Raw genomic sequence first — 22,633 nt, forward strand, 5'->3', positions numbered from 1 at the left:
TAGCATCTTGTATTAATAAAGTACATTTGTTACATTTAATGAGCTGATACTGATACACTGCTATTAACTAATATCCACAATTTATTCAGAATTCCTTAGTTTTAATTTGTTGTTCATTTTTATTTCTAGGATCCCATGCGGGGCATGTCTCCTTAAGCTCTTCTTGGCTGTGACAGTTTCTCGGACTTTCCTTGTATTTCAAGACCTTGACAATCCTGGAAGGTATTGTAGTATACCACTCTCTGAGTGAGCTGAAGTCCTGAGTTTTGAGGAGGAAAATCAAAAGGTAAAATAAAATCATTATGTCATATCTGTACGTACTGTCACATAACTTAGGACTGTTAATGTTGACCTTGATCACCTGGCTGAAGTAAGGTTTGTCAAGTTTCTGTACTGCACTTATTCTTTTTCCCTCTTTCCATATTATACTCTCTGAAAGGTAGTCACTGTGAGTCACTTGGGGTTATGGAGGAGTAGGGGGTTATGCTCTTTCTCCTTTAAAATAGAATATCTACATAATTTATTTGTAATTCTGCTTGAAAGATCTAACTCCTCTTCCTTTTACTACTTTATTCAGCCTTTTAGTGTTCCAATATGGACTCATTTTATTGATGAAGTTGTTCCAGCTTTTAGCATCAGGAGCTCTTTTATTGTAATCCTGTCCCTCTTGACACATTTCCATGACAGAAACAGAAAGAGAGAGAAGGACAGATAGAGAGAGAGAGAGAGAGAGTGTTTGGAATACTTTCTTGCTTCCTGGTACTACATGATGCTCCAGACTCATCTTGAATATTTCTTGCTCCAGTCTTGTAATCAACCATTTCTCCAAAGAAGTTTGATTTTTTAAAAATCGGTAGACAGATTTTTTTTTTTTTTCTAAGACAAGTTCTCACTATGTTGTTTGGGTTGACTTTGAACTTGTGGGCTCTTACCTCAGCCTCCCAAGTAGCTGGGAATACAAGCATATGCAACTGATTTTTTTTTAATTGCATTAGAAAGAATATAAAATGGTAGAAATACTGGAAAACAATTCGTTTGGCCAGTATTTTAATTTTGGCTTTAGTTTGCATTTCCCTAATTACTAATGATGATCATCTTTTCGGTACTTATTTGTCATATGCATATTTCTCTTTCTGTATATTATGTCCTGTTCGAATCTTTTGTTTGCATTTTAAAAATCTGTTAACTTATTGTTGAATTTTAAAGTTCTTTTTGAATTCTGATTCAAGTTCATTGTCACATATATAATTTGAAAATATTTTCTTGTATCTTGTGGCTTGTCTTCAGGGTCTCTTAAAGTGTTTTTTGAAGAGTGGATGTTTCTGGTACTGATGAATAGATACTATTTTATCAATTTACATTTTTATAAATTATGATTTTAGTGTCATAACAAAAAATCTTTATCAAAACCACAGATTCAGAAATTTTGTCATGGTTTCTTCATTTTTATACTTTTAGGTTTTACATTTATACCTATAATACATTTTAAGTTACTTTTTCATATGGCTTAGGTTTAGATCTAAGTAAATTATTTTTTTGCATGTGTCTATACAGTTAATCTGGTAGCATTTGCTAGAAAGAATATTCTTTCTTCACTAATTTTTTTGTTGAAATACAGTTATTCATATATATGAGGGTCTGACTTTTCATTCTACTTCATTGTTCTATTTGATAATCTTTCATATCAATACTACATTATCTTAATTGTTGCAGTTATATAGTAAGTCCTTGACATCTGAAGTATTAATGTTCCACCTTTATTCTTCTCATTCAAATGTGTTTTGATTAGTATAGGTCCTTTGCATTTCCATATGTATTTTAGAAGCAGTTGTTATTGAGATTGAGGGGAAATTATAGTTCACTAATTTAGAGAAATCTGACTTCTCATCCACATTGAGTGTCCTAACCCATCACGATACATATATAGATAGATAGATATAGATATAGATATCTAATTAGATCCTTAATTTATCTCAGCAATGTTTTGAAACTTTCAGTGAACGGGTCTTTCACATCTTTTGGCAAATTTATCTCCAGTTCTTTCACATTTTGATGGTATTATGGCTTGTATCTATATATCCCCCCAAAACCTCATGCTGTCATAGGTAGGGCTCTTCAGAGGTGGCTGGATCTAGAGTGTGTAATGCTGGGATCAAGGGTGTGTGATTATTAAATTAGTGCACTGATCGGTTTGGTATAGTTCTTAGTAGGATTAATGGTGCCCCACCCTGGGTGTGCCCCTAAGGGAAGGTAGCCTGGATAAAATATAAGGGACAGAAAGAGGTCTAGTGCCTTGCTGCTTCCTGCCTGCCATGAAGTGTTTCTCCTCTGTGATACTCCTCTGCTATGCCACCCTGCCTTGGAGCCAGCCAACTATGAACTGAAACTTATGCAAACTGTGTGCGAAATAAACTTTTCCTCTTTTAACTTTAGGCATTGGGTATTTTGTCTCACCAATGGCACAAGTAACTAAGACAGAATTTGGTACTGGGAATGGGGCTGTTGCTGGTACTGTACCTAACCAAATGGTTCTGGGGTCTTTGGAACTGGCCTGTAGGAAAAATTTGGAAAGGTTCAGAGATGCTGGCTGAAGAAACAGCCCTGAAACTGTACTTGATGGAAGATTCTGGTCAGAGCTTGTAAGACCAGAAGAAATGCTGGTAGAAATGATGCTGGTAAAGACCAGGCTCAGGAGGTTTCTGCTGGAAAGAACTGCTTTGGCTATTGGACTCCAGATGATGGACTCTTTCTTGGCAGAAAGTTTGTCTGCATTTCACTTATGTCCAGAGACTTTGCCTGAGACTGAGATTAAGGGCAGTGGATGAATTAATCTGGCAGAAGAAATTTCAAGGCAGTCTAAAGTTGAAGCTGTGACATAGCTAAAGTTGGGGGCTTTTAGCCAGATTTATGTTGAGAATCAAGAGCAAAGAGCTGAGCAGAATGATTTAAAATGTTTTGAATTTGGCCAGAAAGAAAGTTCCAGTAGAGTTGTGGCCTGCAAAGATGGAACAGAGGAGAAATTGGTCACTGAGGAGACTAGCAAGAAAAAGCCAAGTATTTCAGAAAAGGACAATAGAAAAGATGGCTTGAGGACATCACAAGAATCAACAGGACTCCAGCCTCTTCAGCCTCAGAGTTGCAAAGGGGAAAGACTTTGCTTTAAGAAGAGAGTCCCAAAGGACCATGTTCCAGAATGTTGGTGGCCTAGGGAAGTTGTTCCTTGGGATTTGATTCATAGGCAACTCAAACACTACAGCCAAGAGAGAAAGAATCCTGCCTACTGCTCCAGCTGGCAACAGACTTTAGCATCATCCATGCGGTGCTGGTTTTAGATGCATGCAGAATGTAAGAGTTGTGGGGTCCAGAAGACTTCCATCCAGATTTTGGAAGCTCTCAGAGGCCAGACAGTGTGCCCATGAGAGGGCACTGTGTGAAGTTGAAGATGCATTGGAGACATCAGAAGGTTAAAGAAGCCAGCAGTGTAGATTGTCTGAGGAAAGCTGCAAGGAGTGAGCTAAGCTGGCTAAAGACAGAAGCCATGGGAGGTGCAATCACACACAGTGCTGTAGGGGCTTAGCTACCCAAGCCCTTTGGACTTCACATCTTGCCACAGACTGCCTCTGATCCTGGACATAGAGCTATAGGACCTAATGTTTGCCCTGCTGGATTTTGGACTTGCTTTGATCCCATTCCTTTGTATCCCCCATTTGTACCTTTTGGAATGGTAATGTGTATCCTGTGCCATTGTGTGTTGTGTAACTTTTTTCCATTTGTACAGGAAATCCCAGCTAAGAGTTTGCCTTAAATCTCAGAAGAGAGTTTGGACTTGGACTTTTTAGCAGTGCTGAAATTGTTAAGATGTTGGCAACTGTTAGAGATGTACCAAATGCCTTTTGCATGAAGGGATGTGCATGAGTCTTCAGGGGGCAAGGGTGGAATGTTATGGCTTGTATCTGTATGCCCCCTCAAGACTCATGCTGTCATAGGTGGGGCTTTTCAGAGGTAACTGGATCTAGAGTGTATAATGCTGGGATCAAGGGTGTGTGATTACTAAATTAGTTCATTGATTGGTTTGGTTTGGCATAGTTCTGGGTAGGATTAATGGTGCCCTACCCTGGGTGTATCCTTAAGGGTGGTTAGCTTGGATAAATATAAGAGGTCTAGTTTGGTCATTTGTGGCTTGCAGCTTATTGCCTAGCTGCCTTCTGCCTGCCATGAACTGTTTCTCCTCTGTGATAGCCCTCTGCCATGCCACACTGCCGTGGAGCCAGCCTACTATGAACTTAAACCTCTGCAAACTATGAGCCAAATAAACCTTTCCTCCTTTAACTTCAGGTGTTGAATGTTTTGTCTCAATAATGAGAAAAATAACTAAGACAGATGGTGTCATGAGTGAGATCTATATTAGTTTAATATTCCTATGTAATAAAGTACTATACACTTAGTGGCTTTAAGAAAAACCCAGTTATTACCTTGCAGTTTCCATTGATCAGGAGTTTGAGCATCACTGAGATGCAGTGCTCACGGCTCAATGGTTGCAATCAGTGAATCATCCAACCCTGTGTTCCCACCTGAGGAATGATTGGTCAGGTCATTGACAGCATCCCTTGCACCCATGGAATTCATTTGGTTTCTATCTTTTTTTTGTTTTCACTTGTGCTCTTTAAGGGCTTCTGCTAATTCAGACCCACCCCCACCTAGATAATTTATATTTTAATTCAGAATAAATGGATTTGGGATCTTCATAAAATCTGCAAATTTCTTTTTACTATAAGTGAAAATAATCACAGGAGTGAAATATATTGATGGTCTTATTACTCAATAGGGAACAATTATATAGATTGGGTACAACACGGGGTGGGAATTTTGAAGACCATTTTAATTATACCTAATTTCCATTCTATATCGAACATTTCTACTGTTCATAACAATTGATTCTTTAATTGGAGAGATGAGAGTGGGCATTCTTGCCAGTTTCCACATTTCAGGGGGAAACTCCATCTTTTGCTGTTCAGTGTGTTGTTTGCATTAGGGTTTTCATAGATGCCCCTTCTCAGGTAGAGGAAGTTCTCTTCTATTTCCATTTTGGCAAGAGGTTTAGTAGAAGGAGGTGTAGGTTCTCATCATATGATGTTTCTGCACTTGTTAAGATGATCCTATGTTTTTTCTTTTTTAGAAAAATGATTATTTTTTGTTAATAGGGTGGATAACATTAATTGAGTTATGAATGTTAAACCAAACTTGTATTTCTGGGTTGAACCTCATTGTGTCATAAGGTAATGGTTTTATATATTGCATTTGATTTGTGAAAGGGTAGTTTAGAATTTTAAATTTTTTTCATGAAAAATACTAGTCTACTGGTCTCTTTTATTTTAACAATTTTGCCTAGTTTTGATTTTGAGAATTGCAAATTACATAAATGGTGTATTTGCATATTGATAGACTAAAATAAAAAGTGTAATGATACTTAGGGTCTGCACAAATACATGTATTTTGACACAAACCTTTCTTTGATGCTGATTGCCAACATGAAACATCAACATCAACAGTGAGCATAATGTTCAAAGAAAGCTTGATGCTTCCTGAAACTCAAAACAATGATTCTTTTTTGTTGTGGGTGAATTTCAGTTTTTGTAGTAAACTGAGGAATCATTTATTCATTTCAGAAAATCAGCCTATATGTCATTAAATAGCTTGCTTGTACACAACATTTTCTGCACTATCACATATAATGTTTATAGAATTTCATTACATAAGTATCATGTACAGATAAGGATATTGAAGTCTGGAGTTTTAGAGTTAGTTACTGGTAGAGCCAGAACTCAGTACCAGGGCTTCTATATCAAATCTAGTGTATTGTCACTTCACGCATTGTATTTTTCTCTTCTGTACATGGAATAGTGTAGAAACATTTACATGATCTAAAGACTTAACAATATGAACATATCCAGAGAAGCAACTGGGCCATCAAGACCTATGATTTGGTTAGTTAAAATTTTTTAATTGTTTAGTCAACTTTAAGAAATAGGATTTTCTATTTGCAATTCTAGCCTGAGTCAACTTTTTCATAATTGCAAAGGGGTAATTTTTAGTGAAAGTCAGCCCCTGGTGCATACGACAAAGGAAAGAATATACAAAGGTCAGTTCTCTGATGTTCCTGACACTGCCTTTGGTTCTGAATTCAGTGTCCCATCCTACTCATAGGTTATTTAGGCCCTTCTGCAAAGGTACTGACTATCCCCAAAAGTATACTTGTATTTTATACCCCTATCGGGTAGGATATATTTTGGCTCCAAGTCATAAAGTTCCCAACAACATGCAGCATATACAGTAGGTGCTGATTGCCTGACAGGACAAGAGGTCTGGAGGAAAGTAACTCTAGGCCTGGTCAATCAGTGGTTTAGTAATGTTCACAGAGCCCCAGACTCCCCATCTTTCTATTCGGCTGGCTTTAGGGGCTGAAGTTTTGTTTTTTTCCTTGTTCTCTAGTGCCAAACATAACTGCTAAAGCTGCAAGTATCAGAGCCTCACATAACTTCTCCCAAAATTATGAAGCATGAGATTTTCTCTTGGCATTTTCTCTTCCTCCCCACCCCCTGCCTCTCTATCAGGGAAGAAAATCTTATACAGAAGTCCACTTCATTGATATCCTATCAAGACTTATTGGCTAGAACTGAGTCATCTGCCCAGCACTAAACCAGTTACTCAAAGAAGAATTTGATTAGACTAATCATGACTCATCTCCTGCAGCTGAGTCTACTGCTCTGCGTACTTTGCTACCAGTATGTGAATAAAATTAGGGTTCACTCAGACAAGAACATCTCCTTAGAGTTTTGGGGCTATGGAAGTTTGGAATTCAATGAATAGGTTCTGACATTATACCAAAGTCTCATTTCCCTCAGATTCCTAAACAATACTTTATCTAAACTGAGAAATTCACATGAATATCTCACTTATTTTTGTGAATATATTTTCATTTATATTAACAGTGGTTTAAAATATATATGCACTATATATTCTATGTGTGATAATACTTTACAATGACTATCAACTCAAAATATTCCCTTACGTACTTTTTTTTTAACTTTATGTGCTAATTACAGGTAACTGGTTCTCATTTCTTTGGTTTTAAAGTTTAGAACATAGGCTTTCAGAGTTATGTTCAGATACATTTGTTACACCCTTGTATCCTTGCTCTACATACACTTAAATAGGTTTGACTTTTACTTCAGTTTTAAAATATTTAGAATATATAAAGAATTTTAAAAAATCAGACCCCCCCCACATAAGAGACTCAATCTGTGAGTAAGTGAAATGAACAGACGGTTCACAGAAGAAATATAAATGGCCAGTAAATACATGAAGAAATGCTCAACATCACTGGCCATTAGAGAAATGCAAATTAAAACAACACTTAACGTTTCATCTTACCCCAGAAAGAATGACCATCATCAAGAAATCAAATAATAATAAATGCTGTGAGGCTGTGGTGAAAAAAGAACCCTTCTATACTTTTAGTGGGAATGTAAACTACTACAGTCACTTTGAAAATTAGTATGGAGAGTCCTCAAAAAACTGAAACTAGAAATTGCATTTGACTCAGCTATTCACCTTCTAACTATTTTCCCAAAAGAGTTAAAGACATCATTTTATAGTAAAACATGCATACCCATTGTTACAGCAGCACAATTCATAATAGCTAAATCTTGGAAGCATCTTTTATGTCCACCAACAGATGAATGGAGAAAGAAAATGTGGTATTTATACACAATGGAGAACTGCTTTGCCATAAAAAAGATAAACTTTAGTCATTGGTTAAAAAAAAATGGGTGCACTTTGAGACCATAATGTTAAGTGAAATAAATCAGACACATAAGCTTAAATGTCACATGGTTTCTCTTATATGAAAACCCCAAAGAATAAAGAATAAAATACAAGATAAGAGGAAGTAGGGAGATAGATCTTTCTCATAGGGAAAGGAATCAAAAGATAGAGGAAGAGGAAGGAAAGGGAAACAGGATGAAAAAAGGAATTAAGATGTGTTATATACATGTGCTGATGCCACACAAGGAATGTAAAGATTATGTGCTATAAACATGTACTAATAAAAAATAAAATTAAAAAATATTTCAATTTTTATTTTGTAGTACAGTTTTTTTTCTTCCTATAGTTTTTAGGGAATTTTCTAAATTATGTTTAAAAGCTCCATTTTTTTATAAAATGCAGTACTACTCAGCCATAAAGATCAAAAAGCTAGAGTCATTTATAGCTAAATGAATGCATATCAAGGCCATACTCTTAAGGGAAATAAATAGGACCCACATGTGTAAATACTGAATAGTTTCTCTAGTGTGAGAAACTGAAAGTGTAAACAAGGGTTAAAATGATTAAAATGAATAATCGATAATTTGAAATAGAAAAAATGGTCCAAAGACGAAGGAGTGAAGGGAGGGGAAGGGGAAAGGAAAGGAGGGAAAGGAAAAACTATGAGAAAAGAAAAAAAAATGGAAATGAAGTCTATGTAAATAAGGAAGGGTGGAGGGGGTGAAGGGCGCACAGGTAATGGGGAAAAAATAAGAACCAAGATACATCATGAACAGGTACAAACACCCAATGATAAATGTAAATGAATTGTATACCTAAAATGTACCAATAAAAGAACTTAAAAAAAAAAGCCTATGTGTAGGCATTTTATGATGAGAAAAGATTAGCAAATATAAGTGCTAAAGATAGAAATTTTTCATAGTTAATCTATAGTTGATGTTTACCAGGAAGCATTAATCTTGTATTATTAAGAGTAACTGTTGGGGGCCGGGGATTTAGCTCAGTGGTTTCGCCGCCTGCTGCGCAAGCACAAGGACCTGAGTTCGATCCCTGGTACCAAAAAAACAAAAAACAAACAACAACCAAAAAAAGAGTAAAGGTACCATAGTATTAGTAAGGAACATGAAGATCAAGAACCATATTTTGACTTGCATCTAAATGTCTGCCCAAAGCCTCATGCAGTCATAGGTGGAGCTTTTCACAGATGACTGAGGTTAGGGTTAGGAGCATAATACTAACTTTGTCGTAAAGGCACATAAACGTGGGTTTGCCAGACCAACGCTTATTCTTTAGAATTTTTCTATTGATGAATTATTAATTTTAATTTTATGAGTTTTATTATATTAAATAATGAGTACTTAACAGGAATAAATCACAAAAAGATGGTGTTGAATTTTTAATATTTACTGAGTGTTTATAAAAAAGCATCAAAATTTTCAACATTGACTGTGTTTTGTTGTACAAAATCTAAAAAAGAACATCACAAATAAATTCTTACAGGAACTACAATGAAAATACCAGTAGCACTTTACAAAGTATCTTTACTTCAACTGTCACACTTAAGGCGGTCTTCACACATGACAACAGCGTGTTCCATACACATGTATCACTTACACTGACAGCACATGTGTTTTGCTTTCCTGGCCTTTTTATAGGACATATTTGACATCTCACTGGTCTTGATGATTTGTCAGGAGTTTCTTATTATATTATACAATGTGTAGTTAACAGGAACGTAAAATATCAATAAAATAAAATATTAATATGTATTGTGCATTTGGAATAGACATCAACATTTTCTTTTTTGTTTGTTTGTTTGTTTTGTTTTTTTAGTACCGGGGATCGAACTCAGGACCTTGCCCTTGCGAGGCAGGCGGCAGAACCACTGAGCTAAATCCCTGGCCCCTACATCAACATTTTCACATTAGCTGTCTACTTGCTTACAATACCAAAAAGATAACATCAGAAATAAATTCCTATATAAACTATAATGAAAATACCACTAGAACTCAAAAACAAAAATAAGCTTTCTTCAATCGTCAAACCCAAGGCTTCACACATGACAACTGCATGTTCAATGCACTTGTCTTGCTTACACTGACAGCACTTAAAGCTTAGCTTTCCTTTCCTATGTGGCGGTGTTGTCACCTCTCTTCTTTTCCTGTTTTGTCAGGAGCTTTTTACCATATTGTACAACATGAACTTAGCAGGGAAATAAAGTATCAATAAAATAAAATATCAAACCATTGGCCAATGCTTTGTGTTTCCAGCGACATCATAGTTGCTGCATAACTCATCAGCATCTACTCCACCTTTGGTTTTATTGTAGGAAGTTTCCATCTCAGGCTTCCATTTTGTTGAGGTTTCACTATCAATATTTCTATCATGGTGCAATGCTGACAGCAGTACCAGTTTAGTTTTCTTTGCCATATACGAGGCCAATGTAAATCTTTCTGAAATCCAAAAATTGTACTATACAATTAATCTGTTTTGAAATTGCAATATTTCATTTGGAATTTCTGCTTTGTTTCAGCATATAGTTCCTGCACTGGTCAACTTGTGCCCTGTTAGCAAATGTAACATCAGCTGGAAACTGATAAACCAATTATTGAATGTCACATTCTGTTTAGTTTGGGAGTTGGGAGCAACAAGTCTGTTCACAACATCATTCATTTTATTACTATACAAATAAGGACCTGATGGCTGAATTTCAGGATGTCTAAATCGAATGCATAATGTCTTCACATCTACAAGAGCATACATTTTTATGGATATTTTGACCCATCACTTTTCCATAAGCCTTTTACATCCCAGCAATTTCCGTGAGAAGTCCCTGCTAAGCACGGCAGTTGTACAGTTCATTATATATTCTACTATATATAAGTATTATCAATAGCAAAACATTGGGCTCTTAAAGGTAAAGTAAGAGTATACCCATATAGATGACAAATCATATAATAGAGTAAATAAAATTTCAGAATACATGATCAAGTGAATTAATTCTTCAAAATCTTTGGCATTGTTTTGTGTGTGCATGTCTCTAATCTCTCTCTGCCTTTCTCTTTACCTGGCCTTTTCTCTGTGTGCTTCTTTGTATCTTTGCTTCTTATATGAACACTAGTCATTAGATTTAGGGCCCACCCTAATCCAGTATGGTTTTTATCTCAAGATACTTATTACATTTGCAAAGACCGTCTTTCTAAATAAGGTCAAAGCCTCAAGTGTAAGGGTTTAGGAATTTACTGTCTCTTTGGAGAGGGACACAATTCAACCTAGAACACATAGTATATAATCTTTTTCCTTCAAGTTTAAAAATTCATTTTATTTATAGATAATTTCAAACTTGCAGAAAAATTTCAAGAAAGGTACAGAATCTCCCATATACTTTTTACTCAAATTTTTCAACATTTTGTACTGTTTGCCTTATTGTCTGTTTAATCTAATCTAATCATGACAATATAATATATGACTATAAATAGTCCTATAAATAGATATAAATTCTTTTCTGAACCATTCAAGAATAAGTTACACAAATCATAGTTTTACCCCAAAGTATTCCAGTTTTCATTTCCTAAGAAGTATATTCTCTTACAGTAACATAGTATGGTTATCATCTTAAGAAAAATTAATATTGGTGCAATACTTACAATATTTCTAATTTTATCAATTGATAAATAGTATTCCTTATAGCATTTTGCCTCTATATCAGGATCATGTATTATATTTAGCTATTATTTCCCTTTAGTCACCTCTATTCTGGAATAGCTCCTTTATGACTTTGACATTGTGAAATATACAGGCCATTATAAAAATAGAATAATCTTCATTTTTCTTTGATATTTTCTTATGATTAGATTTAAGAATTGCTGGTTAAAACATTGGATTTGTGATATTATATTCTGAGGATATCACTTTTGGAGGCCTATTGCCCTTCACTGCTGATATTGATTTACCGTGTAGTTGCTATTTTTCTCTTCCAATTTTTACTATTATAGTTAAATAATTTTGAGTTCCTTACCCCAACTCTTCTTCCATCTTTATTAGCGTACTCCTATAAGTAAAAGATCTGTTTTCTTTCCTTCCTTTTTCCCCTCCCTTCCTCCCTCCTTCCATCCTTATTCATTATCAAAATTGATTCACAGATTCCTTTTGTTTTTTCTTAAATTCTTTTATTGGTACATTTTAGGAATACAACACAATTACATTTCTCATTGGGAACTTTTACCTTTACATGATGCATCTTGGTTCTTATTTTTTCCCCATTCCTAGCCCTCCCTTCACCCCCTCCACCCTTCCCTATTTACAAAGACTTTATTTCCATTTTTTACATTTCTCATCATTTTTCCTTTCCCTTCTTTCCTTTCCCCTGCCCCTCCCACTACCTCTACCCCTTTGGACCTTTTCTTCCTATTTTGCATAATTGATTATTCACTCTAATCATTGGTACATTTTAGGTATATAATATAATGACATTAATCATTGGAAATTTGCACCTTTATATAATCTCTCTGTTTTTATTTTTCACCCTTGCCCAGCCCTCCCTTCAACCCCTCCATTCCTCCCTATTTACAAAGATTTTGTTCCTATTTTTCCATTTTCTCATATTAATCCCATTCCCTTCTATCCTTTCCCCTACCCCTCCCACTTCCTTCCCCTTTGCCCCTTTTCTTCCTATTTCACATTACCTATTATACATTTTAGTCCTTATTTACGCTTTCAGTTTCTCACACCAGAGAAACTATTCGGTATTTATACATGTGTGTCCTATTTATTTCACTTAAGAATATCGCCTCAATATGTGCATCCATTTAGCTATAAATGTCTCTAAATTCTCATTTTTTATGGCTGAGTAGTACTCCATTTTATAAAAAAACCCCACATTTTCTTTATGCAGTCTCCAGTTGATGGACATTTGGGCTGTTTCCAAATTTTAGCAATCACAAACTGTGCTGTTATAAACATGGGTGCACATATATCACTGTGGTATGATTCTTTTAATTATTTGGGGAAGATCCCCAGCAGAGGCATAGCTGGGTCAAATGAGACTTCCAGTCCTAGTTCTTTGAGGTATTTTCATACTGATTTCCACAGTAGTTGCACCAGTCTACACTCCCACCAGCAGTGGAGCAGGGTTCCTCTTTCTCCACAGCTGAGCCAGCATTTGTTATTGGTTGATTTCATGAAAGCAGCCATTCTTTCTGGAGTGAGGTGGAATCTCAGCATTGTTTTCATTTGCATCTCTTGAATGACCAGTGATGTGGAACATTTTTTCATGTCTTTATTTGCTATTTCTACTTCTTTGTCTGAGAAATGTCTGTTCATTTCAGATGCCCATTTTTGGATTGGGTTTTTAAATTTGGGAGGTCTGATCTTTTTAAGTTCTTTATAGATTCGAGATAGTAGACCTTTGTCTGAGGAAGAGCAGGTGAAGATTTTTTTCCCACATTGTGGGTTGTCTCTTCTCACTGCTGGTGGTTTCTCTTGCTGTGCAGAAGCTTTTTAATAAGAGGAGATCCCACTTGTGATTGTTTGTGCTACTTCACGGGCAACTGAGGTTTTGTTCATAAAATCTTTTCCTCCACCAATGTCTTCAAGAGTTCTACCTAACCTCTGTTCCAGCTGATTCAGTGTTTCTATTTTAATATTTAGATCTTTAATCCATTTTGATTTTAGTTTAGTGCATGGTGAGAAGTATAGGCCTAGTTTTAATCTTTGGCAAGTTGAAGCCCAATGTTTCCAGCACCATTTATTAAAGAGGCTGTCTTTCCTCCAGTGAGGGTGTTTGGCTCCTTTATAGAAGATGAGCTGGCTGAGTGGGTCTGTAGTTGTTTCTGCATCTTCTAATCTGTTCCACTGGTCCTCAAGTCTGTTTCTTTGCCAGTACCATGCTGTTTTTATCACAGTAGCTTTGTATTATAGTTACAGGTTGGGGATTGTGATACCCCCTGCTATGCCTCTTTTACCTAGAATTGCTTTTGTTATTCTCGGTCTCTTCTTGTTCCAAATGAATTTTTGGATTGTTTTCTCAAGGTCTGTGAAGTATGCTACTGGGGTCTCAATTGGAATTGCATTGAATCTGTATAGCAGTTTTGGAAGTATGGCCATTTTTACTATATTAATCCTTCCTACACAGGAGCAGGGGATGTTTGTCCATTTTCTGATGTCATCTTCAATTTCCCTTTTTAGAGTGCTATAGTTTTCAGAGAAGAGGTATTTGATTTCTTTCATTAGGTTGATTCCTAGGTATTTCAGTTTTTTGGATGCTATTGTGAAAGGAATTATTTGACCTATTTCTGTGTCAGTGAGTCTGTCATTCGTGTAGAGGAAAGCTGTTGATTTTTGTGTGTTGACCTTGTAACCAGCTACTTGACTGAATTTGGTTATTAAGTCTAGAAGACTTTTGATGGAGTTCTTGAGGTCTTCTATATACAGTATCATGTCATCTTCAAATAATGACAATTTGACTTCTTCATTTCCTATCTTTATTCCTTTTATTTCTTTCTCCTGTCTAATTCCCATGGCTAATGTTTCCAGAACTATATTGAACAAAAGTGGTGTTAGTGGACATCCTTGTCTTGTTCCTGATTTTCGTGTGAAGGATTTCAGTTTTTGACCATTTAGTATGATATTGGCTGTTGGTTTTTCACAGATGGCTTCTATCAATTTGAGGTAGAGACCATCTATTCCAATTCTTTGTAGGGTTTTTATCATAAATGCATGTTGGATTTTGTCAAATGCTTTTTCTGCGTCTATGGAGATAATCCTATGGTTTTTGTCCTTGGCTCTATTGATATAGTGTATTACACTGATTGATTTGTGTATGTTGGACCATCCTTGCATCCCTGGGATGAATCCCACTTGATCAGGGTGTATGATCTTCATGATGATCTTCTGCATTCTGTTTGCCAGTATCTTATTAAGGATTTTTGCAACTATGTTCATTAGTGAGATTGGCCTATAGTTCTCCTTTTCAGTTGGGTCTTTCTCTGCTTTGGGGATCAAGGTGATGCTTGCTTCCAGGAATGAATTTGGGAGTATTGCTTCCCTTTCAATTTCATTGAAGAGTTTAAACACTAGTGGTAGTAGTTCCTCTCTAAATGTCTAGTAGAGTTCAGCAGTGAAGCCATCAAGACCCGGGTTTTTCTCAGTTGCTCAGTTTTTAATTCCATTTTCAATTTCATTGATTGATATTGGGTCATTTAGAATGTTTTAGGTCTTCTTCATTCAATGTTGGTAATTCCTGCATATCTAGGAATCTGTCTGTTTCTTCTGTGTTTTCCATCTTATTGGCGTATAGGTTCATGAAGTAAGTATTGATGATCCTCTGGATTTCTGCTGGGTCTGTTGTCATTTCACCCTTTTCATTCCTAATTGCATGGGTTTGGACCTTTTCTTTCCTTTTTCTGATAAGGTTGGCTAAGGTTTGTCAATTTTGTTGATTCTTTCAAAGAACCAACTCTTGGCTTCATTGATTATTTTGTATCATTCTCTTAGTCTCAATTGCATTGATTTCTTCTCTGATCTTCATAATTTCCTTCCTTGTATGAGCTTTGGGGTTGTCCTGCTCTTCTTTTTCTTTTCTTGTTTTTTTTTTTTTTGGTAATAGGGATCGAACTCGGGTCCTTGTACTTGCGCAGCAGGTGGTGCTACTCTTCTTTTTCTAGAAGTTTGAGGTTCAGCATCAGGTTGTTTAATTGGGCTCGTTCTGTTTTCCTAATATGCGTATTCACTGCTATGAATTTCCCCGTAAGACTGCTTTCATTGTGTCCCATAGATTCTGATATGTTGTATTGTCATTGTCATTTAATTGAAGGAACTGTCTGATTTCTTCTTTAATTTCCTCTGTGACCCATTGGTTATTCAGAAGTGTGTTGTTCAATTTCCCCATGTTTATGAAATTTTTTGAGTTTCTTTTGCTATGGATCTCCAATTTCATCTCACTATGGTCTGATAATATACAGGGGATATCTTCAATTCCTTTGCACTTACTGAAACACGTTCTATGTGTGAGTATTTGGCCTATTTTGGAGAATGACCCATGTGCAGCTGAGAAGAATGTGTATTCTGATTTTGTGGGGTGGAAGACTCTGTAAACATCTGTTAAGTTCATTTGTTCAAGAGGTCAATTGAGTTCTAGTATTTCATTACTTATTTTTAGTCTAGTTGATCTATCTATTTGTGACAGTGGGGTGTTGAGGTCCCCCACTACAATTGTATTAGTGCATATATGACTTTTCATGTCCATTAGTATTTGTTTTATATAGTTGGGTGCACTAGTGTTTGGTGCATAGATATTTATGATTGTCATCTCTTCCTCTTGGATTCTTCCCTTTACAAGGATGTAGTGTCCTTCTTCATCTCTCTTCATCAGTGTTGGTTTGAAATCTACTTGATCTGCCCAGAGGATAGCTACTCCTGCTTTTTTTTGGGTTCCTGTCACATGCAGTATTGTTTTCCACCCTTTAACTTTCAGTCTATGAGTTTCCTTTGGATTTAAGTGTGTTTCTTGTATGCAGCATATTTTTGGATTTTGCTTCTTGACCCATTCTGCCAGTCTATTTCTTTTGATTGGTGAATTGAGACCATTAACATTGATGGTTATAACTGAAACGTATTGATTGGTCATTGCCATGACTTTTTCTTTTTGTTGGGTTCTCCCCCTTTACATTTAATTTCTTGTCATGCCAGATGGGTTCATTCTGCTTTGCTTCCTGGGGTTGTGATCCTCAATGTCTGTTCCTAGGATATTGTGTAAAATTCTTTGGAGTGCTGGTTTGGTATTCACGAAGTTCCTAAGATGCTCTTTGTCATGAAAGTATCTTATTTCTCCCTCCATTTTGAAAGATAGTTTTGCAGGGTACATCAATCTGGGTTGGAGGCTGTTTTCTTTTAGGGCTTGGAATATGTCACTCCAAGCTCTTCTTGCCTTGATGGTTTGTGTTGAGAAGTCTGCTGTGATTCTGATGGGCTTTCCTTTGTATGTGATTTGTTTCTTTTCTCTGACTGCTTGGAGAACTTTGTTCTTCTGTTGTGTTTCTGGAATGTTAACAATTATATGCCTATGTGTAGATTTTTTTTGATCAAGGCTATTTGGAGTCCTATATGCCTCACTTATCTGTATGTAAAGCTCTTTTGCCCTGCTTGGGAAGTTTTCTGCCATTATTTCTGTGAAGAGATTTTTTATGTTATCTCCACGCTCTCCTGTTTCTTCCTTGAGCCCAATCAGTCTTATGTTATTCTTCTTTGCATCATCTAGCAGCTGCTGGATTGATTTCTCATGTTCCCTTATAATTTTGAAGCAATTTTTCTTTTCCTGGTCACTAATTGCAATCTTATCTTCTATATCTGAAATTCTGTCCTCACACTGGCTCATCCTGCTGTGTAGACTTTCAGTGGAGTTTTTCATGTCCTGGAAATCTATTTGCATCTGTTTTATGGATTCCATTTGTTTCTTATGTTGGGATTCCATCCTGTTCCTCAGCTCTTCTCTAGTTTTATTAATCATGTCTTGCACTAAGGGCACAATTTCTCCTGTTATCTGAGAAATTATTTCTGATTTCATTTTTTCCAGATCCCTTTTTGTTGCCAGTTCAGTGGGTCCAGGTGGTTGAGTATCAGAGTGTTCCATCTCATTTCCCTTTGGGGTTGCTGCAGGTGATCTGGAAGTCTGGTTTTGAGACTTATTTGTGTGTTTTCTCATTTCGACTGGGGTGGGCGGGGGGCTGTTAGCGCCTGCTCGGATTACCTCCTCTGAGGTGGGTGAGGTGGGACAGGGGCTGGGTACAGTGGGGTAGGGATGGTGACCCAAAATCCCTTTCCTGTGGGCTGGGAGCAGCTGGAGGGATGGTGGCCGGGAAACCCCTTCCTCTGGACCAGGAACAGTGGGATGGTGGCTCAGAAGCCCCTCCCTCTGGGCAGGAGTGGTGGGAGGGATGGTGGCCTGGAAGCCCCTTCCTCTGGGCCAGGAGCAGCGGGACAGAAGGTGGCCTAAAAGCCCTTTCCTCTGGGCTGGGAGCAGCGGGAGTGATGGTGACCGGGAAACCCCTTCCTCTGGACCAGGAGCAGTGGGATGTCGGCTCAGAAGCCCCTATCTCTGGGCCGGGAACAGTGGGACACTGTACCTTGGTCTGGTGGTCTGGTGTCCTCTGCGCCTTTGTAATGTGGAATCAGGTGGCTGCCTGTCTGCAGTGGGGTGATTCGGAGTCTTCCGCATGACTCTGGACCTCGGTAGGGCATGCACAGACCTGCCTGTCTGCAGCAGGCTGATTCAGCATCTTTTGCCTGACTCAGGACCTCGGTAGGGCGTGCACAGACCTGTCTGGGGCGGGCTGATTCAGCCTGTGTTCCGTGCGACTGGGGACCTTGGCAGGGTGTGGGCCGACCTGCTTGTCTTGATTTTGAGAATCTTTAGCCAAGAAAAAGCATATCTTCCCATCTATAGTTTTCTTTAGTTTTGAATATTCCAATTTTATTTCTAATATTTATTGTTTAAAAAAACAATATTGTTTGAATAAATAGGTTTTCAATGTATACTATCATATCTGTTTAAAAAGATTACTTTCTTCTTTTCTAATTCATTTGCCTCTGTTTTGTCTGGTCTAAATGCATTGACTTGTACCTCTAGTATCATGCTAAGTAGTAGTAGAGATAGTAGGCATTCTTTCCTTATTTCTGAAGTTAGTTGAAATCCTGTAGGGCTTTGCTACTAGGTGAAATGTTGCTATAAGATTATGAGATCTATATCTATACCTAATTTATATTGAAAGGTAATATATTTAATTTAATCATAAATTTATTGTTTCAAGAGTTTTTAGTTATTATGAATTTGAACTTCATTATTTTATCCAACTTTATTTATTTTTTTAGTGGTGGTACTAGGGATTGAACACAAGGCCTTTGTATTGACCTACATCTGTAGCCCACTTTTTATTTTTGAGACAGAGGCTCGCTGATTTGCTAAGTTGCCCAGGATAGGCTCAAATTTGGAATTCTCTTGCCTTAGACTGCTAGAGTGCTAGGATTGCAGGCCTGTACCACCAAGACCAGCTTATCCAAGGTTTTTAATGTTTATTTTTCTTCAGATTTACTTTTGACTTCTGAATTTTTTTCCCTGTTTCTTCTATTATTTCCACTGGAGTTCTTCAAGTTCTTGTCCCATCATAACCCACTGTTTCTTGGCCGTCTTGTCTCTGAGTTCTTGTATTTCTCTTTATGGTTTTCCCTCAGTATAGTGATTGCTTCCTTAGTTTTTCAAGTATTGGTTTATAATTTTCATGAAATTGATTATAAAACTGTTGATTGTTTTTTTCTATAGGAATATTTTGTTTTTCTTTGTTTTTTATTCTTTTCCTATTTTTAAAACACAATATTGTTGGAATGACTATGGTATCTATGAAAGTGGTCTCTATTCCTTTTATGTTTCTTATACTTGACCAGTTTTTGCTTTTAATATACCTAAAACATTATGTTTGAGTTGACTTTCTTTTTGTTTTTTCCCTTCAGTACTGGGGATTGAACTCGGGACCTTGCTGTTGTGAAGTAGGCAGCAGAACCACTGAGCTAAATTCCTGGCCCAAGTTGACTTTCTTATAGTAAGTATATGGTTAGGACTTCTACTTCTTTCTTTTGTGAAAATTTATGTATCTGAATTGGTATTTAGAAAATTTATATTTGTGTTTAGGTTTACATCTATCATTGCACTATTTAATTTCTGATTGTTACTTTTTAATTTTTGTTCCTGTTTTCCTTTGCTGCCTTTTGAACTATTCTTTAAACATTTTTTATTTTCCCAATTTTATTACCTTATCATGTTTTAAACTATACCTCTTTGTCTAATTTTTGAACAGATGCTCTAGAGATTAAAATCATTTAACATTTAACAGTCTGCTTAGAACCAATATTTTATTACTTGAAATGGAATGTAGAAAATTTAGCAACATTAAGTTTTTTGCCCTATCTCTTTATTTGTAATTGTCTTGTGTGACATATCCACACATTAAATCTCTTCAGAAAATGTTATGTTTTCTTTTCAATCATTAAACATTTTTTTAAAATTCAGATGGATAAAAATACCCTATTAGATTTCACCAGATACCAGATACTATTCTGTTTTGGGAGAGTTTTGTTGGCGGTGGTGTCTTTCTTTTTTCTTTTTTTTTCTTTGTTTGTTTTTGTTTTTTTGAGACAATCTTTCTATGTAGTCCAGGCTGGTCTTGAACTCACTATATAGCCCAGGCTGGCCTCAAACTCATGGTAATCCTCCTGCCTCAGCCTCCCAAGTGATGGGATTATAGGCATACACCACCATGCCTGGCTTTTTCTATTTTCAAATTGACTAACGTTTTCTTCTTTCATCTTTTATTTTTAAGTGGAAAGAGAGATCAGTTTTTGTAATCCATGGTTCTAAATATTTTCATTTGGATCTTATTATGTATTATACTTCTTTGCTGATACTTTATACATTTCAGTTTTTAAAAAATATGTAGCCTTACATGTTTGAGCATGTTTTTTGTTTGTTTTTTGAGACAGGGTCTCACTGTGTAGTTCAGACTGGGTCAGGCCGGCTTTGAACTTGTTCTGTAGCCCAGGCTGACCTCAAAATTGCAGCAATCCTTCTGCTTCAGTCTCCTAAGTGCTGGGATTACAGACATGTGCCACCACCTGCTTCTGAACATTTTTATACTTGCTTTGAAAACTTTTTCTAATAATTCCTATATCTGTATTATCTTGGTATTAGCATTAGTTGATTATATTTTCCTATGCAAATGGACATTTTCCTATTTCTTTGAACATGGAGTAAGTATAGATTGTATTTTGGATATTTTGGACTATTACATTATGAAACACAGGGACTTTCTAAACTCCTTTGGAAAACTGTAATTTTGGTTGGCTTTAGGATGCAAGCTTTGACTAGCCTGTTTTCTATTGTGTTTCAATGTCAGTTCCATGTATGATGTTTTTGCAGTCCTTCTTCATTCTGGGCCATATATGACTAGGCTGGGATTAGAGAGATAACCTATCCCATAGTTCTATTTTTATTGTCTTTAATATGACATTTAGTATCTGATTCATATATGTAGTCCAGGTTAAGCTTGGCAGTTCTTAATTCTATAGAGTCATTTTCCTGTGCTTCACTTTCTCCATGATTTCCTCTGTATAGTACTCTTCAGTTCTGTTATCATTGTAGCTCTCTGGCCGTAGATCTGAGCCTTTAACGACCCCATTCCTGTTCACATGCACACTATCCCAAAGTGCAAGGAACATGTTCATTCTACCATTTTTGGACCACAGCTATCTGATCAAAGTAGAAATTTCCCCTGTTCTATGGTCTATGTATATGTGTACCCCCAATAATTGATACACTGAATGACCAATGTGATAATATTAGGAGATGAAGCCTTTAGAACATGATTTGGGCGTGGAGGCAGAGCTGTCATAAGTAGGTTTAGTGCCCGTATAAAAGAGACCCCAGCAAGAACTTTTACTCATTCCACCATGTGAGGACATAGTTAGAAAGTACTCTCTGAAGCTGGAAATAGGTCCTCAGCAGACATTGAACTTCTGGTGCCTGATCTCAGACTTCTTAGCTTTCATAACTGGGAGATACAAATTTCCACTGTTTGCTCACCACCCTGTCTGAGGAATTTTGTTATACAATGTTCTGGATGGACTAAGACACCACCCTCCTTATTTATGATAGCTGCAGTTGATGTCACTGTCATGGGGCTCCCTTGGGGATAGGATGCAAAAGAATGAAGAAATATTAAAAAGAAATTTCATTACTCAGATTTAGGAGTCCACTTTTCTGCTCTTCTCCTGGGTCGCTCTCTGTCTAGTTCCAGTCCCCTACTTGAAGATAAAGGAAGAACTGTTACCCCAAAACAACAGAATATGTGCTTTCCTCAAAAATTTACGTGAAATGTGTAGAAATTATTCAAAGCAGGTCTTCATTGTATGCCATGTTACTGTTTTTTCAATGCATACCACCAGTGTAAAGTAACAGGGTTAAAAAAGCAGTGGTTTGAATGGTAAGAGTGTATGAGAAATGTGCCCTGGCAGCTCTCTGTCAAATGTGCCTCCTTTGGGAAGCAATTCATTTTATCTCCCTGTTTAATTATCTGTGCTTCCTGCTAGAAGAAAGACTCCATGGGAGGAATTCTTACATTACCAGAATTTAGGAAAGGGCCAACTACTACAGTAGTAACTACAAGACCAAGGAAAAATTTTATTTTACTTTTCTCATAAGAAAAAACTGGAAAATGTATATAGCATAAAGGAAAGGAGCCTGTAGAAATAAGAAAGACTGAAAATATATGAGGAAAAGGAAGTAAGGTTCTGGATGGTAAGAAGATGGAGTTACAACCAGACAGAGAGAGATAGGCTTTGATCCAGAGTTCCTGGAGCTCATTCAATGCTCAATTCATACATTCATTGAACACAGAACGTTCTTAGGACTTTGTAAGATGTTGGAGTAGGTGGGAGAGCAAAATAGAAATTAACAAAATACAAAACACTCAGGTTAAGTACAGTTAAGTTTTAGCTTCTTGTCTCAAGAGAAAGCAAGAAAGGCAATTTTGAAAGCATAAAAAGCTCACCGAGAGGGCAAACTGGTATTCAGTCTGCATCCCTGTTTTGTTAGACTTTTAGGTGCTGCTGAAACTTTTTTTCTTTGCCTTTTTGTTTTGGATGCTTTTCAATGGGACCTTTATTCCTGAGCTTTCCACAGCCCCATTACTCTGCTCCAGTACCCATACTCGATTCCAGTCATTTCTGTTTTCTGTGTGGCCTCTTAAGCATCAAACAACTGGAC

General features: G+C 36.7%; 1 long non-coding RNA gene across 5 annotated transcripts in view; it reads left to right on the forward strand.

The window, feature by feature from the left end:
- Window positions 1-22,633, forward strand: part of LOC147827898 (uncharacterized) — a 33,220-nt gene that overhangs the window by 5,757 nt on the left and 4,830 nt on the right. For all 5 annotated transcript variants that reach the window (XR_015451632.1, XR_015451629.1, XR_015451630.1 and 2 more), the window contains 2 exons: window positions 130-286; window positions 19,364-19,415. This is a non-coding gene — a long non-coding RNA (uncharacterized LOC147827898). The remainder of the gene's footprint in view (window positions 1-129; window positions 287-19,363; window positions 19,416-22,633) is intronic.

This window comes from Heterocephalus glaber, unplaced genomic scaffold, assembly GCF_053883595.1.
Source record: "Heterocephalus glaber isolate CG9 unplaced genomic scaffold, H.glaber_assembly_v1.0 deba00001429, whole genome shotgun sequence".
NCBI lineage: Eukaryota > Metazoa > Chordata > Mammalia > Rodentia > Bathyergidae > Heterocephalus > Heterocephalus glaber.